The sequence below is a fragment of the Ruditapes philippinarum genome, unplaced genomic scaffold (genome assembly GCF_026571515.1).
Source record: "Ruditapes philippinarum isolate M1 unplaced genomic scaffold, ASM2657151v2 ctg2343_1_1_1_1, whole genome shotgun sequence".
NCBI lineage: Eukaryota > Metazoa > Mollusca > Bivalvia > Venerida > Veneridae > Ruditapes > Ruditapes philippinarum.
The window spans coordinates 147031-166220 of record NW_026859218.1 but is presented as its reverse complement, the minus strand read 5'-3'; the positions used below and the strand labels follow the sequence as shown (position 1 = coordinate 166220).

Here is a 19190-nt window from a genome sequence, read left to right as displayed (position 1 = left end):
TGGTAAAGATACTTTTTTATATAACAAGTTTTTTTAAAACGTTTTCGGAGCGCTACAAATTGTTGAAAGTCTAAAGTGTTATTAGTCCAGCGAAAACGTCGTAGAGCTGCGTATTTAAGCTGCTTAGTTGTTTCACATTCTCGGTCCCACCAGGGTTGATTAATATTCACACTATTTTGCGCTAAATATCTAACGCGCATATTTGCTGATGATTTTTTATAAATATTAATGATATGATTAACTGCATTGTTAACACTTAGATCTATTTCATTAAGTAAATTCTCTCGTATAGAATTATACTCCGCGGTAAATAATTGTAAGAAACCCGCCATGTACCTATCATTCCATCTATATTTGTCGACATGTACTTCATTAAAGGTTTCATTTTTCTTATTATATCTAACAAATGGTTGCCCTCGTTCTAAAGTCAATCTTGCACAAATTGGTAAATGATCTGATTCGTGACGCTCTTCAACGTTAAAATAACTTATATGAGAAAAAATATCAGACGAGACAATGTGATAGTCAACAACACTTGCTCCATTGTAAGTTAAACAAGTAAAATTACCTGCAACATCATTGTACAAACGACCATTTAAAATATGGATACTATGAATACAACATAATTCTACAAGAGATCTCCCAAATAAATTATATCTCTCAATATCTTTGTTATTTCTAGAAATTTCGAAATAGTCTGAATCATAATCAACTTCTGTATTAAATATAACATCTAAATTGTCATGTGGAATATAATCTAACAAATCCTTCGTACGTGCATTGAAATCGCCACCTAAGTATAGATATACATTTGGATACATATTATTTAATATTTCAATATTACTTTGAATGGTTTTAATTCCATTTTTTTCGGACTTTTTGTCATAAATATTTGACCCTTCAGGAGAAACATAAACAATGTATAAAATAATATCTTGCATGGATCTATACAAAGCACTTTTAATATATAAAACTATACAATCGTTAAAGTCAGTGCATATACGTGAAATAAAATTGTTTTTTATCAGGTGCGATTTAATATACACGGAAACACCACCACTGTTACGTAAAGAGCCAGAAGATTTTAAACGTATGTTATCAAAACACGTATAACCATACAAAATATTTGCAAATTCATTTTCAACATCATTCCAAGTTTCTATCAAACCAATAATGTCAAACCTTTGTAAATAATTTAAGAAATTGTAGTCATGTACATGTTTCTTTAAACCGCAAATGTTCCACGTGACAATGTTTATATTTACACTTGGGCCTTGACCTGTTTCCTAGTCTCCGCCTAAAACCTCACTTTCGATTCCACCTTCGTTTCCTGATTGGTCGCCATCGCTAACAAATGTATCATGTGACACTGTTTCCCGCCTAAAATTTCGATCACGTGGTCCTGTAACACGTTCGCCTCTCACTCGTGTAGATCCGATTCTGGTAATCTGATTGGTTAGATCGTCATATTTGTAAACACTATTGTCAACAATAAGTTTATCATAGCGTAGTGACGCGTATTATCCACTATTTCTAGCCTGTACTAGTTTTTGACCTAATTCACGCCTTTGTAACTGAACACGTTCTGTGAAATCTTCCCTTACTGAAAAAGGAGACCCTCTATTCAAAACTTGTCTCGCTTTTTGGATAATATTTTCGCGATCCTTAAAGTTGGCGAATTTAGCTACAATCGGGCATGTTTCTGTAAACCTACTGCCAACACGATGGGCTCTTTCGATATGCACATTTTCCATTTCTGGTAGACCCAAGTCATTTTTGATAAATTCCCGAACCTTTACCTCGGTGTCCTCCCATTTTTCACCTAGTTTGCCATGTATTCCATGGAATCTAAGATTATTTCGACGGGATTGTCCTTCTAAATTGTCAACTTTTATAAATAGTTTCTGCATTTGTTTTTTCATATCTTGATTTTCTTGTCTAAGTGCCTGATTTTCTGATTTTAAAGCATTTACAGCAGAAGTTATATCGTCAATTTTTGAATTAATGGCCGCTAAATCAGTCCGCATTTCATTTTTCATATCTCGAAGAAAAGATAATACCTCACTATCCTGCCCTGCGGTTGCTCTTGTTGTTCGCTTTGCATTGTCCTGGGATGTTGTCGGAATTGTTACCGATCCTGAGGGAGAGCTCGTCACTTCAGCAAAAGAAAGTGTACGCTGTTTCTGTGACCTTGGCGGCCCGGGGTTAGTTTCCACATCCCCACCCAGTAAAGTTAACACAGCGAGAAAAGCTACTAGTCGTAAACAAACACTTACACTACGTTTGCTAATACACACTGTACATAATCTAGTTCGACACTTGCGTGGCATCAAAAATAATCCAATCCTTATTCTATAAGCAACAATGATATGTTTACAAGATGTGCTGTAATATGGGTAGTTCAACGAATCACAACCCAAGGATCGAATGGTTTTGGCAATATTTGAGATAATCCCTGTTACAGACGTGCATGGATTAATTTGAGTGGTGTTTTGCAAAAATAGACAACGTTCTTTATACATATTGCTTGAAGTTCTGTTTCATTCCTGCAATTCGTAATGAACTTCAACATCATGCACACAATTGGAATAAGCATCGTGTGCGAAAGATGAAGAATGTAAGATCTCTTTCTGAAATACCAAACATGATGTACACTACTGCTGAATTGTATTACTGTACCGAGCAGAGCAAAGATGCTGATGAAGTGGAGGTTGATCATTGCTTGCAAATAAAAACTGTTCTGAACGTAATCAGTATTGCTGTCAAAAATGTTTTCCGACTGGGCCCTTTCTGTCATTGAACAATACAGATGGCAGATGCCAACTAATCTTGATAGAGCATTTGAACTGTTTTCAAATTTGATCATGGAAATGTATGCAAGTGAAAAGACTTTGAATACATGTAAATAAAATCATGGTGTCACAGTAAAATTTAGTATAAAGAATTATCGATTCATTTGTTATACATGTACATTATTTAACCATTATAATACTCCCGCAAAAGAAGTTTAAGAAGGGAAATTATTGAGTCGGTTGTTGGGGTGCTCTGTTGGTCTGTATGCATAAATACCTACATTCTTGTGGCGCCAGCTTCTTTCACAATTCTTTAGGGATTGGTTTCAAACTTACAGTACATCATCATCATGAAGTGAAGTTTTACAAAAGTCAGTTAGGGCAATCCAGGCATTGCAGATACCCTTGAATATAGACATGCACATATGTATTATTTGAACATAAAAGATTGTGGAGCAAATCTTGAATTATATCATAATCATGAAGTGAATATGAGCATGCCACAAAATTATGGTCTGGCAAATCAGGCATTGCAGAGTTATGTGCCCTTGAACTTAGACATTTTATGTATAAAGGCTTTATTCCTGCATGAAATTAAAGTTTGTTGTGTGGGGGGCTATTATTCGCATCTGTGACAATTTTAGATTGAACAAGTAAATTCATTAAATTTATTATGTATATGGTTATCGAGGCATTATATGTAACTTATAAACAAGCTGCGAAGTTGGCAATAATTATAGAACATTTATTTAGTTGTTGTTACACAAGCGACATTGTTGAACAGTACTAAATTTAATTGGTATCTCTCCAGTATGTATTCTCATGTATGAAGTCTTGTATCTCGGCGAAAAAAGGGCTTTTTGGTCAAAATGCAAAATACTAACATTTTTCCTAGAACAATAGGCTATCCCCCAAATTGAGACGAGTTGGTCCACTGGTAGGACGCTCGCATGGGATGCGATAGTTCCCAAGCTCGATCCTGGACGGGGACCTATTTTGTATTTCTTCAAGCATTAGACATAGCGTAAAAGTTCGTTTCAATGAATGAATTGTGGGTTTAGAGTGCAATGTTCCTGCACAATTCATTGGAACTCCCCTTCTCTCTCTATCTTGGTAAAACAGGACGACTGTACTTGTCCCTGAGAGGGATTTAACAGTAATGGTAGATAGATATTTGAGAAAAAATCAACAAATTTGTAAAAATCATGTGTCTTATTTATTTGATTCAAACAGAGAACATAACTAAAGGAGAGAAGACATCAGAATCAAATTCAAGGGAAGAAACACGTCAATTATAAAGTACAAATTAACAAGCTCAACTTAGCAATCTCCATCATCATCAACAACAGCAGCAAAGCTTCTGACTCACTATGTTGCGTAGTGACACAATCTCTTTTTCTTCTTTCTGTAAGTCTCAGAAACATGCATGTTATAATACAACAGAGATACAAAATATCCAAAAGTAGGCAAAAAAAATACACGTTTAACTTAACAAACTTAATAGCATATTGAAAAGTTAGGTATCTCCAAGCAAAGTTTAAATTTTATGGGTAACACTATATGAATTGGGAAAAATCTTGCTTAAAATACAGATATTATATCAAATACAAATGCTTTGATTGAATATTACCACTATAGAATGTACAGCTAGAATGAGATATTAATAAGTTTTATATTACTTAAATAATGTTTTTACATTGTGATCTCAAACAAAACTTTAAACCGGACGGGTCCTTTCGGAAACGGAAGTAGCTGTGTCTCGCCTCATATATTGCAGAATGGAATGTTTCTTTTAACATGAAGGACAAATAGTAACTCTTATATTTATTTTCAACAGCGCTGCATGTTGCAAAAGTGCTCATCTTTTTCTGCGTCCGGCAAATGAGATGTAATGACCTATCTGAGATATGGCCCGGACATGTATTAACTATTGAAATTTACAAAGGGTAATTACTCCTAATCTATGAAAAAAGAGTTATGGTTTTTGTGTAATACACTTCACATATAAGTAATTCATCTACCTACATAGTTTCAAATTGATATCTATTATACTTTTTGATATAGCCCGGACAAGAATTTAGTATAGAAATTTACAAAGGGCAATAACTCATAAACTATGAAAGGAAGAGTTATGGTTCTTTTGCACTGCACTTTTTCATGTGATATAGCTTCCTATCAAGTTTCAAGTGAATACCTCTTATAGTAGAGTTGTGGAGCGGACACAAAAGTGTGACGGACAGACAAATGGACGGGCAGACAGACGGAAAACGAAGTTGAACCCTGTATTTATTCGGACTCATTCAAGGGAAAACATACATGTAGCATCATATTGTTGTTTTGGCATCACATGACTGCACATTAGAATAAAAAAAATACACAACAAAGACTGAAATAATAATACAAGCAGAATCAACCCACACATAAATTCTGTTAAATTGTACTCATAACTAATAAACATGATAAATGTCCCATACAATACTGAAAAACAACTTCATTTCTTTTTCGTTTATTCAAAAGTTTCATTCATAAAAGTCAATATTCTGTCCATCAGGTTGCAAGTTAACTTTATCCAGTTTATAGGGTAAAAATGTCGTTAATAATTCTTACATATTTCAAACTGAGTAATAATAAAAGCCAGATAATCAGACAACTTCATTAATTTAACAAAATCCAGGTACACAACAATTCATTCTAGTATAGGGAAACTCCACACCAATACCATTTTGGTACATAAAATAAGAGGTGAAGTACTTACATATACTAGTAATAGGAAGTAACATTATAAATTCTTGTTATATGAATACCCAAAATTTTAAACAACTATATTTTCGTCTAACAAAATGTCTTGAAAGAAAGGACTATGAAAGCGTTCATTTCCTTGCATATTTATTTAATATGACACTAAACTATTCAACATGTAAATAAATAAAAATGAAAACTAGATATGAAGGGACCTTAATAGGGCAGTGCAATTGATTTTTCTGAAGAAAAAAAATAAAGCAAACTTTTGAAATAATTTCTTTTGTATTATTGAACAGAATTAAAACAAGAGTTGGTCGTTTTAAAGCCAAAGCTCGTGTATTCAAAGTTGTCATTATATTAGAGATTTTGACAGAGATACAATCAAAATTTACAATATCAGTATAAAAAGTTTAAATATTAGAAAAGAAGGTAAAAATGCTCCATTACTTTAATGGCCATCATTTAATCTAAGTCCTGGCATAAGATTCCAGCAAGTCACATCACATTTCTTTACAGTAACCTTTTTTTGGATCGGTGGCATATACTGGACAGAATTTATTAGCATCGACGTAATCGATCTACAGATTCTAAATTATCACCTCTACTTTTCAAGTCTTTGAATTCTCTTGACACACTTTTCTCCGTTTGCGCATTTGCTGAGCCACTTTGCTCCGATGACGCATTAGTTCAACCTACATTTCCCGGTTTGCTTCGTTTGCTGACATTTCAGCTGGACACACTTTTTCCTAAGAGTCACTGAAGTACATCAGTGGTTTGTTTTGCATACCCATGTATAATCTTGTGGCTCCAACATACTTCTTTTTGTGTTGAATGTAGTTAAAAACAGGAAAAATTATCTTCATCAAACATCTCGTTCACAATAATTAAAATGACTATATAACCCCCATTTTAACATTCATCGTGAAATTAAAGATCTACTAGCAGTCTGTTTCTCACAGTTTCATAGTCATCATTACAACCTAAGTGCAGTTTCAATACTTTGTGTTTTATAGAGCGCATCAACTTAAGCTCCAGCCCTGTTCTCCTTCACCCCACAGCGTATCACGTACTCCTCAGCCTGCAATACGAAACAATTACAGTAATTATTAAAGTTACTTGCTACAGAGCATTGGCAGTGTTCATTACCATTTATGTCAATGAATAGTTTAAATCAAACCCAGTCTTCTATCTTCAGTTTTTGTATGTATTTTTTTGGTTCGGGTGGATCATTCATCAAGAACTTATTGCTAATTTTTTACTATCAACAATAGGAACTGTCAGATTACTATGGATGGCTTTTCAGTGAGGCCTTGGTCAAAGTTTTAAACCTTTATCTACAATAACAGCTGTCTGCTGTCATAATGAGTATTTTTTTTAAATTGATATCTTTGTGACAATGGCTACTGTACTTGCCCGCAAAAATTAACCAAGCTGTGAAGTTTACGCGATTGCCGACACCAGGGTGAGTACAATATCTTGAAATATTCTTGGAGCTAAAAAACTTACCTTTATTTTCTGTTTTGTTGCAACAACTGGAGAACTTGTTGGCATCTTTCTTGATGCTTTTATGGACAGTAGTTCATATAAGTTCTTCTAAAGTAGGAGCACTACCTATAAAATGTTTTGACAGAGTATTATTATTTATATTAGCAAGCAAGCAAATAGAAAGCAAATGTTTCCTTACAATGGAGCGTCTCATGGAATTTCCAACAATGTGTGACATTTTGGTCATCTTGAGATGCTTAAATATTCACAAAGCACAATCTATTACAGACCTTTTCATATCAAAAGTATTTAAAACTTAAGCTTGGATATTTATTAATTTTAATAACTATTTACCTTTTATACAAGCGAAATACCGGAAATGACTTTTACACAATTGATAAAAAAGTTAAAAACATATATAAATGGTCAATTACTGCTAATGATACTAAAGTTCTATTCAATATTTATCACACAGTAAAAGGATTTGATAAGCATTGGCACACACATTTAAAATGTCATGTTTGGCCCAAATCGTTAACAAAATCACTGGTTACATTTATGTGTATATGGTTAATAAAACTTTAATTTTCCTCAAAATATGCCATATTTTGTATAAAATTAATACGATAAACACTGCATACAAAAGAAATTTCTTATGTAAATATTATTATGTAAATATTATTTGTAATATCTGGTCATTCCTGGTACAAAATACCTCCTGCATTAAGTACTTTGAGGATACTGTCGTAGATCTTATCCTTCAACACGACTTAATTGAAGCTTAAAAAACCCAAACATGTGAAAAATATTCTTTATTACTGTTTATCTTGTTTTTCTTCCTGGAAGACAGCGGTCTGAATTAATTAACAATTCGCATGGCAGAATGGCTTTCTACGGAAAGCCATTCTGCCATGCGAATTGCTATTTGCGAATTGTTATTTGCGAAATGACAAATGCGAAATGATATTTGCTAATGATAAATGCAAAATGCTTATTGGCACAAGGTTATTTCAGATCAATTTCCACCATTAATTCAGACCGCTGTCTCTAGGAAGGTAGGTAGTAAACAGATGTTTGCGAATAAAAACAAGATAAACAGTAATAACAACAAAATTCACAACAAAATTCGACAAAAAAATGTTTTTATTTATCAGATTTTTCAAACAAAATGGCGCCTTCAATTTTCATTCACAGCTTCTGTTATTCTGGTTCCCTGTCCAATTATGGTTCCCATAGAAGTGCGCGGGTGACCAGTCTACACATCCGTTTTCAGTCAGAATTCCTCAGTTTTTATCGTTATCTTTAAATTCGAAAAGTTGCGATGTGTCATATCAGTACTTTAGGACGAAAGTTTTCAAAACCATCACTTAGCAGGTACTCGCGTTACTGTAAAGCTCGCATTGCGAGCAGGCCCTTCGGGCCAGCTCGTCGAGCTCGCTATTAATTTTATACAAAATATGGCATATTTTGAGGAAAATTATAGTTTTATTTACGATATTCACATAAAAGTAACAAATGGTTTTGCTCACGATTTGGACCATTATCAAAATCAATAAATATCCAAGCTACAGTTTAAAATACTTTTTATATGAAAATGTCTGTAATAGATTAATGACCAAAATGTAACATGTTGTTGGAAATTCCATGAGACGCTCCATTTTAAGGAAACATTTGCTTTCTATTTGCTTGCTAGCTAATATAAATAATTATACTCTTTCAAAACATTTTATAGGTAGTGCTCCTACTTTAGAAGACTTAAATACTCGTGTCCTTAAAAGCATCAAGAAAGATGCCAACAAGTTCTCTAGTTGTTGCAACAAAACAGAAAATGAAGGTATGATTTTTAGCTCTAAGAATATTTCAAGATATTGTTCTCACCCTGGTGTCGGCATTCGCGTCAGCTTCACAGCTTGGTTAGTTTTTGCGGGCAAATACAGTAGCCATTGTCACAAAGATATCAATTTAAAAAAAACTCATTATGACAGCAGGCAGCTGTTATTGTAGATAAATGTTTAAAATTTTGACCAAAGCCTTACTGAAAAGCCATCCATAGTAATCTGACAGTTCCTATTGTTGATAGTAAAAACTTAGCAATAAGTTCTTGATAAATGATCCACCCGAACCAAAAAAATACATACAAAAACTGAAGATAGAAGACTGGGCTTGATTTAGACTATTTATTGACATTAATGGTAATGAACACTGCCAATGCCCTGTAGCAAGTAACTATAGATACTTACTGTTATTGTTTCGTATTGCAGGCTGATGAGTACTTGATACACTGTGGGGTAAAGGACAACAGAGCTGGAGCATAAGTTGATGCGCTCTATCAAACACAAAGTATTAAAACTGCACTGAGGTTGTAATGATGACTATGAAACTGTGAGAAACAGACTGCTAGTAGATCTTTAATATCATGATGAATGTTAAAATGAAGGTTATATAGTCCTTTTAATTATGATGGACGAGATGGTTGATGAAGATAATTTTTCTGTTTTTAACTACATTCAACACAATAAGAAGTATATTGGAGCCACAAGATTATACATGGGTATGCAAAACAAACCACTGATGTACTTCAGTGACTCTGAGGAAAAAGTGTGTCCAGCTGAAAGGTCAACAAAACGAAGCAAACCGGGAAATGTAGGTTGAGCTAATGCGTCATCGAAGCTAAGTGGCTCAGCAAATGTGCAAACGGAGAAAAATGTGTCAAGAGATTTCAAGGACTTGAAAAGTAGAGGTGTTAATTTAGAATCAGTAGATCGATTACGTCGATGCTAATAAATTCTGTCCAGTATATGCCACCGATCCAAAATAGTCTGTTACTGTAAAGAAATGTGATGTGACTTGCTGGAATCTTATGTCAGAACTTTAATAAAATGATAGTCATTAAAGTGATGGAGCATGTTTACCTTCTTTGTTTCAATGTAATCTTTTTCTAATGTAACTACATTTGTAGTTTCTAATATTCCAACTTTATTTATACTGATATTTTCAATTTTGATTGTATCTCTGTCAAAATCTCTAATATAGTGAAAACTTTGAATACTTGAGCTTTGGCTGTAATACGACCAGCTTTTGTTTTTTTCTGTTCAATACTAGTAATACAAAAGAAATTATTTCAAAAGATTTTTTTTTCTTCAGAAAAATCAATTGCACTGTCCTCTAAAGGTCCCTTCATATCTAGTTTTCTTTTTTACATGTTGAATTTTTTAGAGCCATATTAAATAAATATGTAAGGTAATGAACGCTTTCATAGTCCTTTCTTTCAAGACATTTTGTTAGACGAAAATATATTTGTTTGAAATTTTGGGGATTCATATAACAAGAATTTATATAATGTTAGTCCTATTACTAGTACATGTACTTCACCTCTTATTGTATGTACCAAAATGGTAATGGTGTAGAGTTTCCCTAAGAATGAGTTGTTGTGTACCTGATAACTTGCAATCTGATGGACAGAATATTGACTTTTATGAATGAAACTTTTGAATAAAAGAAAAAGAAATGAAGTTGTTCTTTTAGTATTGTATGGGACATTTATCATGTTTATTAGTTATGAGTACAATGTAACAGAATTTATGTGTGAGTTGATTCTGCTTGTATTATTATTTCAGTCTTTGCTGTGTATTTTTTTATTATGATATGCAGTCATTTGATGCCAAAACAATAATATGATGCTACATGTATGTTTTCCATTGAATGAGTCCGAATTAGTACAGGGTTCAACTTCGTTGTCCGTCTGTCTGTCCGTCCTTCTGTCTGTCCGTCACACTTTTGTGTCTGCTCCACAACTCTACTACAAGAGGCATCCACTTGAAACTTGATAGGAAGCTATATCACATGAAAAAGTGCAAAAGAACCATAACTCTTCCTTTCATAGTTTATGAGTTATTGCCCTTTGTAAATTTCTATACTAAATTCTTGTCTGGGCTATATCAAAACGTATAATAGATATCAATTTGAAGCTTTGTAGGTAGATTAATTACATATATGTGAAGTGTATTACACAAAAACCATGACTCTTTTTTCATAGATTAAGAGTTATTACCTTTTGTAAATTTCAATAGTTAGTACATGTCCGGGCCATATCTCTGATAGGTCAATACATCTCATTCGCACATACGCAGAAAAAGATGAGCACTTTTGCAACATGCAGCGCTGTTAGAAAATAAATACAAGTGTTACAATTCGGCCTTCATGTTAAAAGAAACATTCCATTCTGTGAGGCGAGACATAGCTACTTCCGTTTCCGAAAGGACCCGTCCAGTTTAAAGTTTGGTTTTAGATCACAATGTAAAAACATTCTTTAAATAATATAAAACTTATTAATATCTCATATTCTAGCTGTATATTTTATACTGGTAATATTCAATCATAGCATTTGTATCCATGAATTATCTTTTGATATAATATCTGTATTTTAAGCAAGATTTTTTCCCAATTCATATAATGTTACCCATAAAATTTACACTCTGCTTGGAGATACCTAATTTTTCAATATGCTAATAAGTTTGTTAAGTTAAACGTGTGTTTTCTTTTGCCTTCTTTTGGATATTTTGTAACCTTGTTGTATTATAACATGCATGTTTCTTAGATTTACAGAAAAAAGAAAAAGAGATTGCAACATAGTGAGTCAGAAGCCTTGCTGCTGTTGTTGATGATGATGGAGATTGCTAAGTTCAGCTTGTTAATTTGTAGTTTATAATTGACGTGTTTCTTCCCTTGAATTTGATTCTGATGTGTTCTCTCCTTTAATTTTGTTCTCTGTTTGAATCAAATAAATAAGACATATGATTTTTACAAAATTGTTGATTTTTTTCTCAAATATCTCTGTACCAATACTGTTTAATCCCTCTCAGGGACAAGTACAGTCGTCCTGTTTTACCGAGATAGAGAGAGAAGGGGAGTTCCAATGAATTGTGGAGGCACATAGCACTCTGAACCCACAATTCATTCATTGATACGACCTTTTACGCTATTTCAAATGCTCGAAGAACAACCAAATAGGTCCCCGTCGAGGATCGAACTTTGGAACTATCGCACCCCATGCGAGTGTCCTACCAGTGGACCAACTCGTCTCAATTTGTTAGTATTTTGCATTTTGACCAAAAAGCCCTCTTTTCGCCGAAGAACATGAATTCATACATGAGAATACATACTGGAGAGATAGTACTGTTTGTGAGTTACATATAATGCCTCGATAACCATATACATAATAAATTTAATGAATTTACTTGTTCAATCTAAAATTGTCACAGATGCGAATAATAACCCCCGCACAACAAACTTTAATTTCATGCAGGAATAATTTAAGCCTTTATACATAAAATGTCTGAGTTCAAGGGCACATAACTCTGCAATGCCTGAACTGACAGACCATAATTTTGTGGCATGCTCATATTCACTTCATGATTATGATATAATTCAAGATTAAAGCCAGTCACTTAAGAAATATGAAAGCTTTTGCTCCACAATCTTTAATGTTCAAATAATACATATGTGCATGTCTATATTCAAAGGCATCTGCAATGCCTGGATTGCCCTAACTGACTTTTGTAAAATGTATATCTTCACTTCATGATGATGATGTATTGTAAGTTTGTAACCAATTCCTAAAGAATTGTGAAAGAAGCTGGCGCCACAAGAATGTAGGTATTTATGCATACAGACCAACCGACCACCCCAACAACCGACTCAATAATTTCCCTTCTTAAACTTCTTTTGCGGGAGTATTATAATGGTTAAATTATGTACATATATAACAAATGAATCGATAATTCTTTATTCTTAATTTTACTGTGACACAATGATTTTATTTACATGTATTCCAAATCTTTTCACTTCTATATACTTCCATGATCAAATTTGAAAACAGTTAAAATGCTCTATCAAGATTAGTTGGCATCTGCCATCTGTATTGTTCAATGACAGAAAGGGCCCAGTCGGAAAATATTTTTGAAAGCAATACTGATCGATTACGTTCATAACAGTTTTTATTTGCAAGCAATGATCAACCTCCACTTCAGCAGCAACTTTGCTCTGCTCGGTACAGCAATACAATTCAGCAGTAGTGTACATCATGTTTGGTATTTCAGAAAGAGATCTTACATTCTTCATCTTTCGCACACGATGCTTATTCCAATGGTGTGCATGATATTGAAGTTCATTACGAAATGCAGGAATGAAACAGAACTTCAAGCAATATATCTATGAAGATTGTTGTCTGTTTGCAAAACACCACTCAAATTAATCCATACACGTCTGTAACAGGGATTATCTCAAACAGAGATTATCTCAAATATTGCCAAAACCATTCGATCCTTTGGTTGTGAATCGATGATCTATTCATTACAGCACATCTTGTAAACATATCATTGTGGTGAGAACGAAGAAGCGTTTTGACATCAGCAATATTTACATATTATGTAGCCGGTCCATATGAACGGAACCATCCTGAGCTCACGAATTGACTGTAAAAAGTAGGTGCATATCAGACATGGATTTTTGTTTGTTTCAAGATAAATTCGTCAATTTGCTTGTCATCCATTCCAGCTTCAGAGAGTAAGAAGCGCATATACTGTAGCCATTTCGCATTTGTCATTTCGCAATAATCATAAGCAAATGTCATTTCGCAAATTGCATTTCGCATTTATCATTAGCAAATGTCATTTCGTAAATTGCAATCGGCATGGCAGAATGGCGTTCCATAGTAGACTTTATTTCAAGCTCATGAACCTATATCATGTTATTATGTTTATAAAGTTTTGTTAATTATAACTTGTGACAATTATAATCAATCCATCATTACCTAGAATATAAGTAGAAAGACAGATGGATACATTTTAATCAATTTCGAAAAAAATAAATTCAGTTTCAGACAGTAGTTGATTTTTAATTATCTTGAGTTTCAGTTTTAGCTCCACTATTCAGAGAATAGGGATGCTATTCTAACCACCAATGCATTGGTTTTCTTCGTAACTTGTTTTTCTGTCCATATCTCTGTTACTTTTGCTGATTCATGCATCTTACTGCAACTTTGCATAAACTTTGCGTTACAAGCATGCATACAAAGTACATGAAGAAGCTGTGCCCGTTATATACTGAATGTCAAGGTCACCAATGTATTGTACTGAAAAGCCTTTGTTTTTCTGTCGTATCTCTGTTACTATTGCTTATATCTAACTGTAACTTCACATAAGCATTAAATAGGCAGCATACATACACAATATTCAAAGAGGCTTTGTCCATTATACCCTAGGTCATGATATTGGTCATGGTCACCTGATAGCATGTAAAATGTACAACACGAAGAAATGGAAAAGTGTGACCAAATTTCAAAAACATTTAACCAAAGCAAAATGGTGATGCACACACAGACATAAGTGATCTAATATCTTACATGGCTAAAAACGAAGCCTATTGCTTAAGTGCAAAGACAAACACCCGTGTTAAGCATGCACCAAATGTATCACTCGTGATACTATGTGTTCGTACCACTAAAATGAGGCCCTCTGTGACAAATGAGAATAACTGAGAATAACGACATTTTATATGCCATAAAATAAGAAATAGTTTTGTTTCAAGTTCTTTTATTTTCAATCTTTACCCAATAATTTTCACTTCTATATGATTAATCAAGTGTTAATTATGCCATCAATCTCTGACTTAAGCTGCACAAACAGATCTATAGCTGCAACACATTATAAGACATTCTCAAGCACAGATGCTGGCGGGTCAGATCCTGCCCCTAACGTGATACGCGTCTGTAAACACTATATCAAAACTATTTTAATATTTATTTAAATACGAATTGGACATTTGTTACAACGATAAAACCATTAAGTACTTTATTGAGACTTGGTGGTATATGGTATTTTTTCATACCGGTATATGTAAAAATTGCTTGAAAACCAGTTTTAACGATGTCCAATTCGTGTTTAAATATTAAAATATTTTAAATAGAGTGTTTACAGGGGCACGTATCACGTTGGGGTACGGGGTCTGACCCCCAAGCGTCTGTGTTCTCAAGGACATGTCAGCCATCAGTTGTAGACATAATTCTGCGTAGGCATCACTGCATCTAAATTCATTGACCAACAGAATTCTTGGAAAATCACTGAATTTAAAGGAATACTGTTGGTAAAAGTTAACAGATCTGACTCAACTGGTTGTCTGTAGTCTGATTTTCCATATACTTCCGGCACAGTGTAAACTTTCTATTGCAAAAAGCAAACTAGCAATAGGCAAATAAGCAAATACGTAAACCAGCGGTTAACAAATAAGCAAATTAGCAATTAAGCAATTGGCAAATAAGCAAATTTGTCGTTATATAAGCCTATCAGCCATTGTCAAATAAGCAAATCGGCAATTAGCAAATAAGCAATACAGCAATTGGCAAATAAGCAAATTGGCATGTCCCTACCGTCATTCCATAGATAAACAGATAAGTTTCAGTTTTTTTTTAAACAAAGGCATAAAGTAGGATCAACTCGTGCCCTCGTCAACTCGTTCCGTGGTGAACTCGTCCCGTCATCAACTCGTCTCTTATTTTTGGGCATTTCACCCTGAACCTGTTTACTCGTCACCTTTTGGGTCAACTTATCACTATAAGATAATCAATGTTACATCACAGAGTATCATACAGGTAACACATACGAGGGCTGCCCCCAATAAGTCTGGGACAACAGTGTTTAAATACAAAATACTCAACGGACCTCTGAAAGAATTTGACTGATATGTAGCACGCTAGTGTCGAGTGAAAATGCAAACAAAATCTGCTACACGTTTTATGTAAAGCCACCCTCATATACGAGACATTAACAAATTGTCTTTTAAATTCTCAGCACACTCAATTTTTTACACTCTTAATTTTTTATATACTGCGAACTATTTGATGTATGTCTCCATAAACATTATTTTTCAATTTTCTCGGTTGTCGGCAGAAATAAACGGCGCAGGCTAAAGCATGTTAACGAAAGACTGCATACAACAAACGGCCGAAGAAAAAAGACGGTGGAGGAGAACAATAACAACAAACAAAATAAGTAAATAAATAAATAAATAGCATCATACGAGAAATAGTCAATGGCGGAGGGCATTGTAAATTAACAGCAACAAAAACGACAAAAAAACAACACAAATTAACCGCCGAGGGCAACAAACAAGTAACTGTGGAGAAACAAAAATTAACGATGGGGCAACACGGAGAACAACACAAATAAACTGCCAAGGGCAACGTGGAAAACGACACAAATTCACGATGAGGACAACGCAATGAACGGCTGAGGATATTTTTTTTTGACAATTAATTTATGAAATTGTTTTTTCTCTTCAAGTCAAGTAATGCTGGTGTATTTGTTTTATGATACATTGTACTAATAAACTTTGGATTATGTGACAGTGTATATAAACACAGATATATATTTAGCTCCATGATATAAACGAGTGTGTGCAATTTTGATCTATTAGGAATAATGGTGTAAAACGATGGTTTCACGCACAGGTTACGAGAGGGTAGTGACCGACCAACCGGATTTTTGCAAAGATACTACTTACTTGACACATCGTTGCAATAGGAACCACGGTAGGGAATCACGTGACTTTTACGGTTACGCGTACAGACAATATGGCGGCCTAAAAACCTCGCTTTACATGTGTTTTTCAGGTAATTCTTTATTATATCCCTTTTACTTACATACGAGACCTGTTGCAGCCTACGCGGAATAAAGAATTGTTGCCGTCTATACCTTATTTTCCACCCCTGTGCTCATAGCTTTTACAAACACTCAAAAATTCAACAGAAATTTTCAATGTGAACAATTATATTTCGGGTAACATTCACGCAAAATTTGTATTTTTTATGAATTTGATTAAACTACGTCGAGGTAGCAAAGAGAAAATGTTCATAGAATTTCTTTATTTGAAAATGTAAATATTAGGCATGTTAAACGTTGACTGGTCATTTTCTATTCCAATACATGAGAGAAAAATGATTTGGGTAACTCCCACGCATACTTTTATTGTTGATAACTCCCACGCAATATTTCATGGGCAAGCAATATATATGCAGGTTATAGCCTAGATATTGATTGGACAAAATCATGATTGATGCATTTAGCCTTAAACGTTTAAAGAATTTTGAATAATATTAAAAATACCGCCAAAAGGTCCTGGATAGAATAAAGCCCATATTGATAGCAGAATACATACTCACGTGAATATATTAAATGAAGTTTCGATATAGATGAATTAATCGCAGAAATTAAAATACAAGTCTCAAATATAAGAAGGAGGTCGATTTCAGTTTAAGCACAATTACAGTTGTCATTTTTCATAGTTTGCAGATATGGATGGTTCCAGCTCGGTTATTGTTTGTGGATAATGTTGTACAACATTTGTCTTAATGACCACATAATCTGGCTACTCGGCACAGGACCTTGTAAATGTTGTGGCAAGTCGAAACGTGACAGGTATGGCATTTTATGTTATTCGTTATATTAAGATTTTAAAGACATTCAAGTCATTTTATCACTTAGTCTTTTATGTAACCAACTTTTTTCAAATTAGTGTCTGTATTTAACATTATTATGTTGTGTTTTTTTTAATCTAAAGCATAAAAGAAAAAAAAACCTAAAGAATATTAGAATGGGTCTTTTATTTTACAAACTAGGTAATAAAATCTAGAGGACTTATGTTTGAATGTCATCTTAATATCAACAGTAAAACCCGTAACGTTTCCGATTTGCTGGGCTATAAAATGTTTTACCACAACATTTATAAGGTCCTGTGCCGTGTAGACTGTTCATGTGGTCAATATTTGAGACCTATCCGTGAATGAAATGTTTCCCACATTTATCACAAACAATATCCGAGATGGAACCTTCCATATCTGCAAAATATGAAAAATGACAACTGTAATTTTACTAATAAAAACAGAAATACAAAACCTCCTTCTAATATTTTAGACTTTTGTATCAAAACGCGACCTAATTGAATGATTTGGGTTTGGTAGGCCTTACGCGAAGTTATTGATGTCCTTGGCAATTTATGATTTTACAAGCCATGCCTTTTTGAAATTTATTTATCATATTATTGTAACCTATAAGCAGATGAAGTGTTGTTCGCCCCATATAATTTACATCCCAAGACGATTCGTCAATTTAGCTATATTAATTTTATATCTTAGTAATAGTAAAAATAAATGTGAATTAGTTTGAAAAATACATTAAATCCATTGCATTATCAAAACAAATATTGATTGAACTGTTTGAGGTTAAATAATAAAGATGAGTGTTAAATTTTAAGTTTAATTGTCGTGAATTTATAGGGAATAATAAGTTTATTTTATATTCTAGATCCTGGTCCTGGCTGAAATTTAGAGTATTACAGCTGTAGCTTGTATACCATAAATTTAACATGGAAAGGACTGTTCTTGGGAAAATGCTGACGTAACTGATGGGAGCAGTTTTTCTTACCAATCATAGGTCAGACTTAAATAGCTTCTTTTTAAAAAGTTTTTGTTGTTTTTTGTACATAATTTACTGTCAATATGAAACTTCAGCTGTATCTTAATTTCTATGCTTTTTTATTATGTAAATCTTAGAAGATAAGCATTTTAAGATAAAACAAATCACTAAGTTGATTAATTATATATAATTTGAGATCTTATTTCATTTGCAGAAGCAGTAGAAGTATTCAAACACCATCATGAAACACTTAAGACATACCCAGAGAACTCTAGAAGAAGTACTAGTGGTAGATTGGAACAGATTGTAGCTTAATTGTTAAATTAAAAGGACTTCTTAAATCGCTTGAATTTAAGCTACACTTGAACTGTAGTTTTGAAATAAAATAGCTGAAGTATTTAATAGTGTTTTGATTTTTTTTTGTTAAACTCTGTTACAGTACTTTGCTTTATATTAGAATTAAAGTATGTTAAAATGACCTTGAAACTTCAACGTTGTGCCAACGTTGAACTTCAACGTTTTTTAAACTTTCAAATTCGAACATAAATCTAACGTTATTTCAACTTTGAAATCTGACCATGCTTCAACGTTGTTCACCGTTGATGTGCCTGCTGGGTTACTTCTATCAAGGACCTATTGGCGGTATTTTTAATATTATTCAAAATTCTATGAAAGTTTGATGCTAAATGCATCAATCATGATT

General features: G+C 33.5%; 2 protein-coding genes and 1 long non-coding RNA gene across 3 annotated transcripts in view; 1 reads left to right on the top strand and 2 right to left on the bottom strand.

Annotated features, from left to right (window-relative positions):
• The window catches only part of LOC132755652 (fatty acid-binding protein 10-A, liver basic-like), a 73327-nt gene that overhangs the window by 15386 nt on the left and 38751 nt on the right, over positions 1-19190 (bottom strand). The gene's annotated exons all lie outside the window — the stretch shown is intronic.
• Positions 1-19190, bottom strand: part of LOC132755644 (uncharacterized) — a 39941-nt gene that overhangs the window by 10225 nt on the left and 10526 nt on the right. The gene's annotated exons all lie outside the window — the stretch shown is intronic.
• LOC132755654 (uncharacterized) lies at positions 17175-18867 on the top strand. The gene is made up of 3 exons (XR_009629238.1): positions 17175-17491; positions 18377-18505; positions 18702-18867. It is a non-coding gene; the product is annotated as an uncharacterized LOC132755654 (long non-coding RNA).